This window comes from Manis pentadactyla, chromosome 1 (genome assembly GCF_030020395.1).
Source record: "Manis pentadactyla isolate mManPen7 chromosome 1, mManPen7.hap1, whole genome shotgun sequence".
Classification (NCBI taxonomy): Eukaryota; Metazoa; Chordata; class Mammalia; order Pholidota; family Manidae; genus Manis; species Manis pentadactyla.
In genome coordinates this window covers 19582558-19597200 of record NC_080019.1, presented here as the reverse complement: position 1 = coordinate 19597200, position 14643 = coordinate 19582558, and the positions used below count along the sequence as shown (strand labels likewise).

The window sequence follows — 14643 nt, the reverse complement described above, 5'->3', positions numbered from 1 at the left end:
TATGAAATTGTCCTACCGTCTACTTTTCAGAGACCAGCAAAATTTGGAGATTGGTGACAGCTTGACCAAGAAGCAGGAAGTCATCTCTTATCAATTTTTATTAAGCCCTGAGTCAAGCAAGTTGTTTTCAATTAGCAGAATTGGAAGGTTTATTATCTCCTGACAGGCAGCCAAAGCTCTGAATATGAGGTTGTGGAGAATCCTGGAAAAGTGAAGTGGTTTAGGACGTACTGACTTTGTTAGCTGGTTAGCACCTAAAGCCATTTTGAGCTCAACCTTTTTGTCCGGGCCTAAGGGGCTGAAATCAGCTTCAGTAGGTGTGTTATAGTGGCCGTTATTTAGGCTCAAAATTCCCTTTGCCATATAGGAAAGTGTGATTATTGTTATTCGTTTGTAGTGTTTGCAGAAAAATCTATTTTTCCATGTTGACAATCTACAATATTGGGAGGGAAGGATTGACCTCCTCTAGCATCTGAGGTAAGTAGCAAGAATACAAGTCCCTGGTGAGTTGCTGATACTTATCTAATTAGGTATTGTGCTAGGAACATGGGCCTAAATAATACTTGGCTACCAAAAAGAGGGAAGGGAATCCCGGCTAACTACACGATGTCTTTCAAGAGTAAAAATGGCATTGACTTCCTTTCTAAGTTTGGCTTAGTGACTCAGAATTCAAACTTACTCCACTCAAAGGAAACATAACCCTACTAACTTGACAAACTTGTCTTTTTTTTTTGTACTTTGCGAAATACTTATGGCAATAGTAATTTTGAGCTTTGTTTCTGTTCTTACACTTCTAAAGGATTACGTGAGGTTTAACTTCATTGGCAATATAGTCCTTAACACGGTATGCATTTCGAGAATTTAGTGATGTAGTGCTCTCTGAAATTCTATTTTTATGGCTAAGACCCTATGACTTAATTTCAGAACTTCTCTCTCTCTAGTATTCAAACCTATTCCCTTTCTTCTGAATAGTTTTCCAAAAGGACCTTTTCCTTGATCCATTCCTGCCTCTGGTTTCTTCTTCCTCTTCCTCTGACCAATCTTGCTCAGTGTCTTCTCAGAGTTTTGTCCAAGGACAGCTGGTGGGCTCTTCACAGACACACTGTCCTAAACCGAGTTTCCATGAAGCCAACAAATAATTATATACCATTACTGCTTGCTGGTTATGAATGCATGATGCAAAGAGACAAACACTCTCATATACAGTAGAAAGGAAACCTGTGAAGAAATCATCACCTATAAAGGAAAACCTAAAACTACTTTTTATAGGGAATTTAGTATATTGTCCCAGAATTGTAATTCACCACTGGAGACTACAGAGGTTAATTAAAATGTGCAGGAATTATTTTAGGATATACTTTGGAATAACTGGACTGTTATGGCTGGTTCATTCCCAGAGACAGAGGATCCTGAAATCTGCTTCAATGGATTTCCCAATTCACACATTCAACAGAGAGAAAAGGAAAGTATGTTTCTTGCTTAGCAGGGAGACTCTGAAATCCTGTGAAGATCTAAGTGACAAGCACTAAAAAAAAAAAAAAAAAAAATCCAGAAAAACCCACAACTGAGCACGTATTCTTTCAGGCCGTTTCAATCTCAGTGGTTATTTTCCCTTTTCATGGACTTGCTTAATACTTTTAACTAGGATTAGGTGCAGTGGAAAGATTAAAGAGAAAGATATCACTGAATTGGTGGGTTCAAAGTGACCATAGAATTGGCTTTGACACAAATAGGTGTTTTGTTATTTTTGTTATTTTTCTTTTTCCATGAACAATGATTCTTCTTGGGAATTATAGAAAACAGGGAATGAAAAATCACTGGAGGAAAACTTTAGGTACCATCAGAGTGTAGACTTCCCTAACCTTCACGCACTTCTTTCTGAAAGGATATGGTCAGTAAATGTTTCAGTGCAGCCAGGGGGATATTAGGCCCCGGCCTGGAGGCAACCTCTTCCTTTTCTGGGTAAAGGTGGCTTCCTCATCATCAAGAGCCTGTTTGTTACTCTCTTTCAAGAAACCAGTATTGGCATAATCTTACATTCAGTTCCCTTTCACTCTTTCTGTTTTAGCAATAAGACATATAGGGGAATACTGTTCAATTTAAGAGTCCAGGTGGAAGAGGAGCTGCCACAAACTCTCTGGAGACCTCTGACTTTGGGCTCCAATGAGACTGTCCAGCTTGATAAGAGCCCCAGAGCAGGCACTTGGAGACGACACACATCCTGCCGTCAGGATCCTCGGTCAGCGGGTCACAGAGTAGACCAGGGAGCAAGCAGAGGCAGTCCGCTGACGGTGGATTTCACTGACGGGCACTTGCTTTGGATCTAGCCTGTGGGGTTTTTTTACAGTTGAAATGTAGTTAAAGTCTCTGATAACCACCTGTAGTTTTCTCCAGCGCTTAAGTGCCGTACTACTAAGTGGCAGAAATGAATGTAGACATTCTGTATGTGGCTGATTTGGATGGTGTCAAAATCAACATCACAAAATTGGCAGGCTGCATTTTTAACCTGTGAAGAAGAGATTTACCTAAGGACTTGTACCATGTCACACTGATAAGCGCCCTGGTTTTAGAATGATTCGATCCAAAAGCAGGATCTCTGTCCACCACTATATTTAGTACAAAGCAATATCGACTTGGTTGGGACCTTTTAGTGTAATGTACCTGTTTATGTCAGTTTTCTGGAACATACGTAAGGAGCTGAATGGTTGGTGTGAAAATGATTCTCTAAAGCTCATGTACTTTACTTGTGGGCAAACTGCCTGAGTATTTACCTGAGGGTGATTTATTCTTACTTTACACCCAATGCTGTAAAGTTTAGCTTTTATTGTTCTTTAGTCCCTTGCACACCCAAAGCTGCTCATTAACAGGAACCCTCCAGAGTAATAGTTCTCAGTCTTGTGAGTTGTGCCCCTAGACTAATGCTTCTTGTCTTGGCTGATTTTGCCCCCAGGGGACATTTGGCAACATCTGGAGACATTTTTGATTATTACAACCAAATGCATGGGCAGGGGAGGCTATGCGCATCTAGTCGGTAGCGTCCAATGATGCCACTAAACATCTTGCAAAGCACAGGGTAGGTCTCCACAACAACTAATGACTCAGCCCAGCATCTCAATAGGGCCGAGGTTGTAAATCTTGTCATAGATAATAAACCAGGTTTGTTCCGGTTGGGACACAAGCCTCAATAGTTTTTAAAGCTCCCAGGTGATTCCACAGTACAGCCAATGTTGTGAATCAGTGCTCGAGGGCAGTGATTCTCCAGCTTCGGCAGCATCAGGCTCACCCAGAAGGCTCATCAAACCAGACTGCTGGGCCCCAGTTGCAGAGTTTCTGACTCAATAGGTCTGAGCTGGGACCTGAGAATTTGTATTTCTCATGGGTTCCAAGGTGCTGCTGGTGTGGCTGGTGTACTGACCACACTTTGGGAACCATGGCTGCAGAGGCACCATAATCAACAAAAAAATCACAGCTGACAGCAATCAGGTAGAGCCGGAGGAGCAGAAAATAGTTTATAATATGGACATAAGAAATAAAAAGTCAGAATGGTTTGGGTATGTAAATCACATACAATAAAATAAAGCCTGCATCCCCTTACCCTCTCACCCTGGTTGTCCCTGAAAACTTCAGTACCCAAAGGTACAGTTCAGCCGTGGGTGACCTCACTGAGATGCAGGGCCCCCATCAGCCTGGCACTTCAAAATAAGGCTGTCCTTTTCCTAAATGCAACTTAGGTCGTGAACTCATAAGACTTAGGTTCAAGTCCAAGATTCACCTGTTACTAACTGTGAAACCTTGGGTCTCATTTCTGTACTTATTAAATGGGATAGTTCTCATCCCCACTAAATGGTATGATGACTGTCTGGGAGGCTCAAATGGAACAATGCATATGAAAGAATTCTGAAAACTGGGTGTGCACCACACAAATGTTAATAGTTTTGAACTGCCATAATTTGTAGTAAGAAATGGAAATATTCCATTTCTTCATAAACTGCATGCCTTTATGAAGAAAAGGATAATATAAATGAATGTACCCCTCTTTATCCATTCCAGATGTTAGTATCTCCTGCTCTTTAATGCCATTACTTGGACAGTGTTTTTGTTATCATCATGGCATCTTAGTAATGGGATAAACAAAAACAGTGGCACATTTATCTTCATGCTAATTTTCCCTCCAGCCCATCTGATGAGGTTGAGGGACTCTCCTCTTCCCTTTCATCTCAGTGTACCTGTCCTAGACAGGAATAAGGAATATATGAGTACAGTCTGTAATAGTTGAAAATCTCAAGGTAAATAAAATGTTCTCTTCTCTTTAACACGGATTATTGTAGAGTCACTTGGACTTGAACATGGTGTAGTTCACAAGTGTAGTTCTGAGGTTTTCTTTCTTGTTGAGAGAGTTGCTGGGATGTAGACTTTGGTGCATAGTTGAATCAGTAGTAAACAAGAACATCTTCCAAAAGACTGAGATAATTATAAAGCCTGCAATGCTCAGGACAGGCCTTTAATGAGAACATGCTCTCTGGCTGTTGTAAATCTCAAATCACATACAATAAAATAAATTACTTTGCATGACTGTAAATGGGTTTTTCTCTTCCATTATGCTTTAATTGCTTCAGGATTGAGATAGAGATTTCATGGAAATACGTGGAATCAAAACCAGGTTTCTACCCTATCCATACTCGTTTTCCTTCAACAGGCCCCTCTTGCCTCTGACCAGCACCAAATTTGGAGTGTGTGACAAATGCAGGGCAGAGCAGGAGCTCCAAAAATGTTCTCAACTCTGGTGCTGGGATCCTCAGTGCCCTGTGGGCAATGGAGAAGCACTCCTTTTAATCAAAGCAAGCGGCTTGCGGCTTGGCAAAGTTGTTAGGAGTGTGGGCCCTGAAGCTCACTTCCCTGGGTTGGACTGAAGGCTCTGCTATATTGCTGACTGTGATCCTGGCATGTTGGTTAACCTAACCTTGCTGCTTCTACTCTCCTTCTCTAGCAAATGAAGACAGTGTTGGTAGCTGCAAGGACTACTGGAGCAACGGAACAGATGATCCATATAAAGGAACAAGGAGAAGTAAGTCTCTGAAAAGTGGGCTATTTGCACGGCCTGTGGTTATCAGGCTTTATTTTGGTCATGTTTTTCCAGTGAGAACGTGAAGAGGATCATCCAGTTCACCAGGTATGTAGCGGAGGGGGCTGCACAAGCACAAAAGATCCCATTCCCAAGGAAATTACCACCTAGATGATGAACAGATAAAGGAGCTATAAGCAGCATTCTGTAGGAGCTCCACAAAAGGCAGAGGCAGTGTGGTGCAGTGACAGAGAGAACAGGCTCTGGGACCCAGGCGTGACTTAGACACGTTAGCTGGGCCTCAGTGAAAACTAGAGATGGAAAGAGAATCCATGCCATATGGTTGATGTGGGTCTGAAATGAATTAATTCACGCAAAACACTTAGAACAGGGCCTGGCCCCATCGCACATCATCAGTGTTGGCTCCTGTAAGAGATGGATTCTGAGGAATGGCTTCTATGCTGCACTTAGATAAAAAAAAACATGAGGTTCATTGCTACTAGCTGCCCAAATCTTTCACTATTAAATATTCAGTGCATTAGTTTTTGCTGAGGTGTTAACTTTTAGAATTTGAAATACATAGATGTTAATAACAACCAGTGGAGGAAAGACAAAAAAAAAAAAAAAAAAAAGAAGCCATTTTAAAACCAGAGTTCCAAAGCCATGAAGGTTTTCTCTTTAGAGGAAAATTGGTTCACCCAAGGTATGGGCTTATTGTCCCCAACAGTCTCAGTTACCTGAAGGCTAGGAATGAAAAGGAATGTCTCTTTTTTAATAACTCTGCTTGCTGTAAGGATGCCAATCTAGAAGCACTTCTTTGGCATGCATAAGACCAAAGGATCATTGGAGGGAGAAGAATTAAACTTCTTTAAAGCCAGCCAAAAAATGACAAGTACTCAATATCAAGATTACAGAGGATAGTACCAAATTATGTGTCAATACTTTAAGGTTTAATTCACAATGGAGAGAAGATTTATGCTGGAAAGAATGAACTCTGAGTTTTCCCGAAAGGAGAGAAGATTTCATATATATGTTGTGAACGTGGTCTTATGTTTTCTTGTAACAAAGTACAAGCATGGTACATTGAAATAAGTGCTCTGACCCAGACACACAATAGGGCCCAAAACCTAATGAAAAAGTTTTATTGTTTATTGTAATCAGTGGTCTTTATGGTAGTACACTTAGTACTTACTTAAAAGAAACATGCAGAACAAAAAAACAAGCAAAACAAAATAAACTGGCAGAGATCCCCACATATGAATTTAGGTAGTAGCCCCAAAGATTTACCAGGAAGGTGGTAATATGTAGGAAGAAGAGAAAACTAATGGCGTATTTGAAAGCCTGGAGTTAGTTTAAGGACTGGAGTTAGTTCTTCATTGTAAAGTTTGTCATGTGGTCATAATTATCCTGTGTGTGTAGATGGAAACAGTAACCCAACCGAGATACGGTATTCAGTGTGAAGAAAATGAGGCCATGTCCTTCATTTTATATGACTAATTTTGTTTTTCCAGTTTCTCTTTTATTCTTCTCATCAGTGAATGCTTTACTCCCTTCTGCCTTTTATTTTTCCTACCCAAAAGGATTAGGGATGTTAGGACCTGTAGAATCCCATAGATTGAAGCTTTGAGACTGTTTATTCATGTTCATGAATGTTCATGGCATGTATGAAGAATAATTTATTACTATCCAGGGAAAAGTGAAAATAAAGACTAAATTTCCCCAGTAAGCTAAAGTATCATTTTTTGAAGATAATCCTGACTATATATAAAATGTAGGAAAAAAAACAGTAGGCAAGTGGCTATTTTAAACTCCAGTGAAAAGTCTGTTTTAATAATAGTGTACAATTAAGACTATTAAGAAAAGTTTTGAAAATGAATTTGATACTACTTTTTCTTATTTGTGGTCATTTGGAAATGAGATAACATTAAGTTATACTAGTCAGGAACAATCCATTTTAATCTAGTTTTTCTTCCAGTCTTGATATTTGATACATGCCGTACTCCACTGTAGCTGTTTTATATTTAGTGCTACCAAGAAAAGAAAACATATAAATTTGGGGTCCAAGGTGATCAGCCTACAGAGATTCTGGGGTTCCTTTCAGGGACACTTGAGTACTCCAGACAGACTTTTACCATTTCCTTGAGCTTACGGCCAATGTTTAATTTCCTTTTCATTTCTCTCAAAGGACCTGATACATTGTTCCACATGTAGCAACTGTCTAAGGAATATTGACAGACATGAAAATGAGCCTTTTAAGCAGATATTATTAAGACAAGTTTAGTAAACAACATTTAGATTTTAAAAATTACAGCATTTCAGACTTGGGCAGGTACTTAGAGATGATCTAGATAAGTGGTTCTCTTACGTGTTGCCTGCAGACCCCTGGGGATTCCTGCAAACCTATCATGGGGTCTGCAAGATCAAGATAATACTAAGAGATTATTGCCTTTTTCAGGTTGACATATGCATTATTGGTGCAAAAGCAATAGTAGATAAAAATGCCGATGCTTTACCATGAATCAAGATACTGGCACTGAATTGTTCTAATAGTCATTGTATTCTTCACCATCACACACTAGCAGGAAAATAAATTGATGCTGCAAGAGTAATGGTGAACTCATCAAGGTCACAGAAACCAAGAGCAACATATAAAACATCAACTACATTTCTATTACCAGCAACAAAAAATCCAAAAATGAGATTGAGACAATTCCATTCAGAATACCATCAAAAAAGAATAAAATACTTACTAATAAATCTAATAAAAGAAGAATTAGATATGTACACTGAAGGCTGCAGAAATGATAGAGAATCAAAAATCTAAATACATGTTTATGGATTGGGAGAATAACTATTGTTAAGATGGCAATTTTCTCCAAATTCATCTAAAAGGTCAATACAATTCCTGTCTCAACTCAAGGAAATTAATAAGTTGATCTTAAAATTTATATAGAAATGTGAAGATCTTGAGGGGAAAAGATGGCAGCATGAGAAGTGAGGCAGAATCCTCCTCCCGTAACCACATATAACGTGAAAATACAGCAAATACAACTAATCCTGAAAGAGTGATCTGAAGACTGCAGACCAGACAGCCTACATCTGGGGAAAAGAGAAGAACTCACAGAAAAGGGTAAAGTAGCAAATCCGTGATCTGGCAGGACCCAAGCCCTCTCCTGACTACAACTCACAGGCAGGAGGAAGAGAAATGGAGTGGGGAGGGAGCAGTAGCCCAGAACTGCTAAACACCCAACCCTGGAGATCTGCTCTGGGAGCATGAACCCACATTACATGGTGCTCTGGAGATCAGTGCCATTGGAAAGCAAACACAGGCAGAATAGTCAGAGAGACTGAGATTCCAGCCGCTTGTGGAGAACAGGTTCCCACAACCAGGCGCTCCAGGGCAAAAGGAAGGCAGGAAGTTTGAAAGAGTTCGCAACAGTGAGAGGGCTGCTAAAGGGGCAAGGATTACACAGAGCTTGCTGCTCAGGAGAAAGGGCAGGTGGGCAAAATCGTCCCAGCACACTCAGTGCAGCAGATTGAGAAATGTGAAGGATCTGGAATAGCCAAAATAATTTTGAATAAAAACAGCAACCAAGTAGGACTTATAGTACCTTTTTAAAAACTTACTATAAGGTACAGTAATCAAGACAGGATGGTATTGGCATAATAAGACACACAGGTAATTGGAACAGAGAAGAAAGTCTAGAAATAAACCCTTGCATTTATCATCAATTGAGTTTTGACAAAGGTGCTAGGTAATTCAATGAGGAGACAATAGTCTTTTCAACAAATGGTGTTGGAACAACTGGACATGCCTATGCAGAAAAATGAACTTAGATGTTTATCTCATATCCTACACAAAAATTAATTGTGACCATAGACATGTAAGAGCTAAAACTATAAAACTGTTTGAGAAAAACAGGAGCATTTTTGTGTGTGCGTGATTTTGGCTTAGGCAAAGATTTGCCTAAGAAACATGATCAATAAAAGAAAAATCTGATACATTGGATTTAATGAGAACTTTAAAAAAATTGCTCTCCAAAAGACACCATTAAGAAAATGAAAAGCTACTGAGTGGGAAAAAATATTTGCAAATTATTTATCTGATGAAGTACTTATATCCTAAATATATAAAGAACTACAATTATAAAACATAAAGACAAACAGCATAATTAAAAAATATGAAAGATTTAAATAGACATTTTACCAAAGTAGATATACAAATAGCTAAGTACATAAAAATGAAAATTGTTCACATCATTTGTCATTGGGGAAATGTGAATTAAAACCACTACACATCATTAGAATGGCTATAAAGGAAAAGACTGACAAGATCAAGTGTTGGTGAGGATGTGGAGAAACTGGAACACTCATATAATGCTAGTGGGAATGTAGACTGGTAAAACCAGTTTTTTAAAGTATTGATAATTCATATTTATTCATATTTCTCCAGTGTTACTCTTGTTTGTATTTAGTTCTTTGCAACTTTATTACCTGTGTAGGCTTATATATCCTCTACCACCAAGATATGGCACAGGTCCCTCACCACAAGGATCCCTTATGAGACCCTCTTGTACCCAGACTCCCCACTCTCCCCCTCACCATCCCTATCCCCTGACAGTCATTAACCTGTCCTCCATCTCTATAACTCTACCATTTCAAGAATGTTATACAAGTGAAATCGTATAGTATGTAATCTTTTGAGATTGACTTTTTTCATTCAGCATGATTCCCTTGAGATTCATCCAAGTTTTATGTATCAATAGCTTATTCCCTTTCATTGCTGAGTAGTATTCCATGGAATGAATGCACCAAGTTTGTTTAACCACTCATCCATTGAAGAACATCTGGGTTGTTTACACATTCCTGCTATTACAAACAAAGCTACTATGAACATGCATGAACAGGTTTTTGCATGAACATAATTTTCATTTTTGGGATAAATGCCTACAGTACTTACTGGGTCTTATGGTAATTACATGGTTAGTTTTATAATAAACTTCCAAACTCTTTTCTAGAGTGGTTCTATGATTTTTCCATTCTCACCAGCAATGTACAAGTGATCCAGTTTCTCCTCATCACAAGTGATCCAGTTTCTCCTCATCCATGCCAGCATTTGGTATTGTCACTATTTTTAAAACTTATTCTGGTGTATGTTTAGTGATATCTCACTGTGGTTTCAGTTTTGCATGTCCCTTGTGGCTAATGATTGTGAACATCCTTTCATCTGTTTGTGAGTCATCTGTGTATCTTCTTCAGTAAAATTTCTCTTCATGTATTTTGACCATTTTCTATTTGGATTGTTTGGTTTTTTGCTCTTGAGTGTTGAGAGTTTTCTATATAATGTATATATTGGTCTTTTGTTGGACATGTCAGTTGCAAGTATTTTTTCCTAGTCTGTAGCTTGTATTTCTACCCTTTCAAGGGGGTTCTTTTCATTGTAAAAGTTTTTAAGTTTAATGAGGTTCTATTAATTAGTTTTTTCTTTTATGGATCATGCTTTTAATGTGAAGTTGAAGAACTCTTTACATAGTCCTAGATTCCAAATATTTTCTCCCTTGTCTCTAAAGTTTAACACTTACATTTTCATTTACATCTGTAGATTTTTAAAAATTGTTTTTAATTATGGTAAAATATGTGTAACATAAAATTTACCATCTTAACCATTAGTCATGGTCATGGATATCTTTAGCATAAAATATGTAGTCTGAACAGAATGTGGGGATTCACTGAGAAGCACAGAATCTAAAAAGTGATCTATTGACAAATATTAAGCTGTAAGGCTCTTACTTTCTCTACTCATTCATTTATCCAAAATGTCTGCTTAAGAAATAACACCTTATTAGACACATTCAAGTCTAGTATCAGCTTTCTATTCTTGACCATTTCCACAAACTCAGTGTTTATCACTTCATGAGAGTTAATTATATTACTGCAAACAAGTAAAGAAATTCAAAACCACGGTAGAGGTAAACTCTGGCCTATCAGCTGAGAGACTGCCTTTATTTTATCAGCCTGCAAGCAGGGCCAATTAGAATTAGTGTCTCTATAAAATTATAATAGCTCAGTGTTCTGATTTACATAGTTGAAATACACATGTGGACTCCTCACAATCTGAGAATCTATGCTCCCTCCCCCTTCCTTTTCCTCCTTCCTTAAATATATATTAGCTGTCTTCTGTGTACCTGCTGAATTACAGAGTCTAAGTTGAGCCCCAAGGCTGGATCTCCATCACCCAACTGTCTTCTTTCCTCCATCCCCTGTAACCCTTCCTTCCTTCCCCCAACAATTTAGTAAGGTCTGATGTATACAGAGAATATATGTGCCACAAAATTACATGCATACATACACATATACAGATAGTGTTAAAAAAATATGGAGTTTTTTATGCTTTTCCCCACCTTCCCCTTTATGACATGGCCCTTCTGTCCGTTATCAAAGAAACATTCCTTGAATTTTATAGTACAGAGATAAAAAAATACATCTACTTTTAGTTATGACCATGTAATTTAATTGGTCTATCAAATAATTTCAAGTACATAAAGTTTATATCCTTAATATCTTTAGAGAGTACCTCTATTTTTTTGTGTGAAATTGCCCTGAAATAAACAAAGAAGTTTTCTTTACCTTCTTTTTCTCAACTGAAACATGAATGGCTGCTCAATGGTCCAGCTACCTACCTGGCTTAGTGCTATTGTTAATTATTTGAAAGACAATATAATGAATATCTTTACATGACAAAGAATTTAAAGTATTTTCAATGTTCAGATCTGAAAATGTATGATTTGTTCAATAGTTTTCAAGAATGCCTGGTCACTAAGACTCTCAATTAGGCCAAAGTTCTAATGCTCTTCAACATAAATGGGGAAGACAAAGAAATAACAGCTCCTGGCTGTTCTTTTACTTGATGTTCAACAGTCACCTCAGGAACAGGCCTACTATGTGTCATTATGCTTAATGGGACTTCATGAGATAGGTGCTTACTTGTTCTTTTAAAGAATTTTTATAATTTTTTTATTGATATACAATCTTGGGATGGTTTCACATAAACAACACTGTGGTTTCAGCATTCACCTATATTATTAAGTCCTCATCTCCCTTCCCCTTTACAGTCACTATCAGTATAGTAAGATGCTATAGAGTTGTTATTTGTCTTCTCTGTGCCATACTGTCTTCCCTGTGACCTACTTGTATTGTGATTGCTAATTATAGTGCCCCTTAATCCCCTTCTTCCTCCCTCCCTCCCCATCCTCCCCAATCTCTCCCCTTTGGTAACCACTAGTCCCTTCTTGGTGTCTGTGAGTCTGCTGGTATTTTGTTCCTTCAGTTTTTCTTTGTTTTTATGCTCTACAAATGAGAGAAGTTATTTGGTATTTGTCTTTCTCCACCTGGCTTATTTCATTGACCATAATACCCTCTAGATCCATCCATGTTGTTTCAAATGGCAGGATTTCATTTCTTTTTATGGATAAATAATATTCCATTGTGTTTATGTACCATGTCTTATCCATTCGTCTACTGATGGACACTTAGGTTGCTTCCATATCTTGGCTATTCTAAATAGTTCTGTGATAAACACAGGGGTGCATAAGTCTTTTTGAATTAGGGATCTTGTTTTTTTGGGGGGTAAATTCCTAGGAGTGGAATTCCTGTGTCAAATGGTATTTCTATTTTTAGTTTTTTAAGGAACCTCCATTTGCCTTCCACAATGGTTGATCTAATTTACATTCCCACCAACAATGTAGGAGGGTTCCCTTTCTCCACATCCTCACCAACATTTGTTTTCTTGTCCTTTGGATATTGGCCATCCTAACTGGTGTGAAGCAATATCTCATTGTGCTTTTAATTTGCATTTCTCTGATTTGCAATGTACAGCACTTTTTCATGTGCCTGTTGGCCATCCATATTTCTTCTTTGGAGAAGTGTGTCTGTTCAGATCCTCTGCCCATTTTTTAATCATTTTATTTGCTCTTCGGGTATTGAGGTGTGTGAGTTCTTTATATATTTTGGATGTTAACTCCTTATTGGATAAATTGTTTATGAATATATTCTTCCATACTGTAGGATACCTTTTTGTTTTACTGATGGTGTCCTTTGCTGTACAGAAACTTTTTAGTTTGATGTAGTCCCACTTGTTCATTTTTTTATTTTGTTTCCCTTGCCTGAGGAGATGAATGCAGAAAAAAATTGCTCATGTTTATATTCAAGAGAGTTTGCCTATGTTTTCTTCTAAGAGTTTTATCATTTCATGATTTACATTCAGGTCTTTGATCCATTTCAAGTTTACTTTTGTGTATGAAGTTAGACAATAATCCAGTTTCATTCTCTTACATGCAGCTGTCCAGTTTTCCCAGCACCAGTTGTTGAAGAGGCTGTCTTTTCTCCATTGTATATTCATGGCTCCTTTATCATATATTAATAGACCATATGTGTGGCTTTAAATCTAAGCTCTCTAATCTGCTTCATTGATCTATGGGTGTGTTCTTGTGCCAGTACCAAATTGTTTTGATTACTGTGGCTTTGTAATTGAGCTTGAAGTTAGGGAGCTAGGCCCTTCATTAGTTTTTCATACAAAGATAATGACTTGAGAGATCAAGAGATTTATTCAAGATTAGCTGCAAAACATTTTTAAAAAGAAACATTTTGATTTCTTGGAATTATGCCCATTCATTCTTTTAGGGATTGGGAGCCAAAAGCCACTTAAAAATATTGAAGGTTATAAAGCCTTATTTAAATTTTTGAAGTTCAGAATTTGAACTTTGACCTACAGGGCAAAATGGAGGAGAATGAGAGGCAGGGATGAAAGGCAGGGACAAAGCAGATGGGGAGATGCCACAGGGATTGATAAACTTTTTCTGTAAATGGCCAGATAGTAAATATTTTAGCCTTTGCAGACCATATGGTGTCTGTCAAAACTATTTATGTAAGCAGTGAGTTCGGCTGTGTTCCAATAAAACTTCATTTACAAAAATAGGCATTGGGCCAGGTTTGGCCCACTGGCTGTTGTTCGCCAACCCGTGGGTCAGACAATCAGGCAGGAAAAAGCAGAGGTTGGTGAGTAGTCAGTTCTTATAAAACAGGCCCTGCACTATCACCTTTGTGTATGCTACTTCCAGATTTACTTCACCTCCTTTTGGTGGCCCAGCAGCTGGAGGCAATTTTAAAGTCACTCTATAAGACCAATGAAAATATTACTATGAAGCTAACTGTTTCCTGAGAACAAAAAGCAGGAAAAGTTTCAATAAATCACCTAAGTTTAAATGCATATTCATAAGACTGCAAAACTCAACACTCACACATTTTGCATAGTTCTGAATACTTTCTTGGTAGTATGTATTATTTGCAGTGTAAGACCACTGTAAGTTTCATTTAAAATCTGGTCAGTGGTTTTGATTAACAAGATTTCCTTTTAGGGATGCTACAATGCAAATTTTGTTGATGATATTGAGAGACTTTCTTTTAGATCTGTCTACATATGCTACAATTTGGTAAATTTCTGCAACCACACTCCCTGACCAATATTGTTTTAGATTATAATGTAGTGGCCAGGTTACACCTAAACCTCCATGTTTTATCTAGCA

At 38.0% G+C, this 14643-nt stretch overlaps 1 protein-coding gene across 1 annotated transcript in view; it reads right to left on the bottom strand.

Moving 5' to 3' along the window:
- EDNRA (endothelin receptor type A) overlaps positions 1-14643 on the bottom strand; it is a 54519-nt gene that overhangs the window by 24362 nt on the left and 15514 nt on the right. The window lies entirely within an intron of this gene.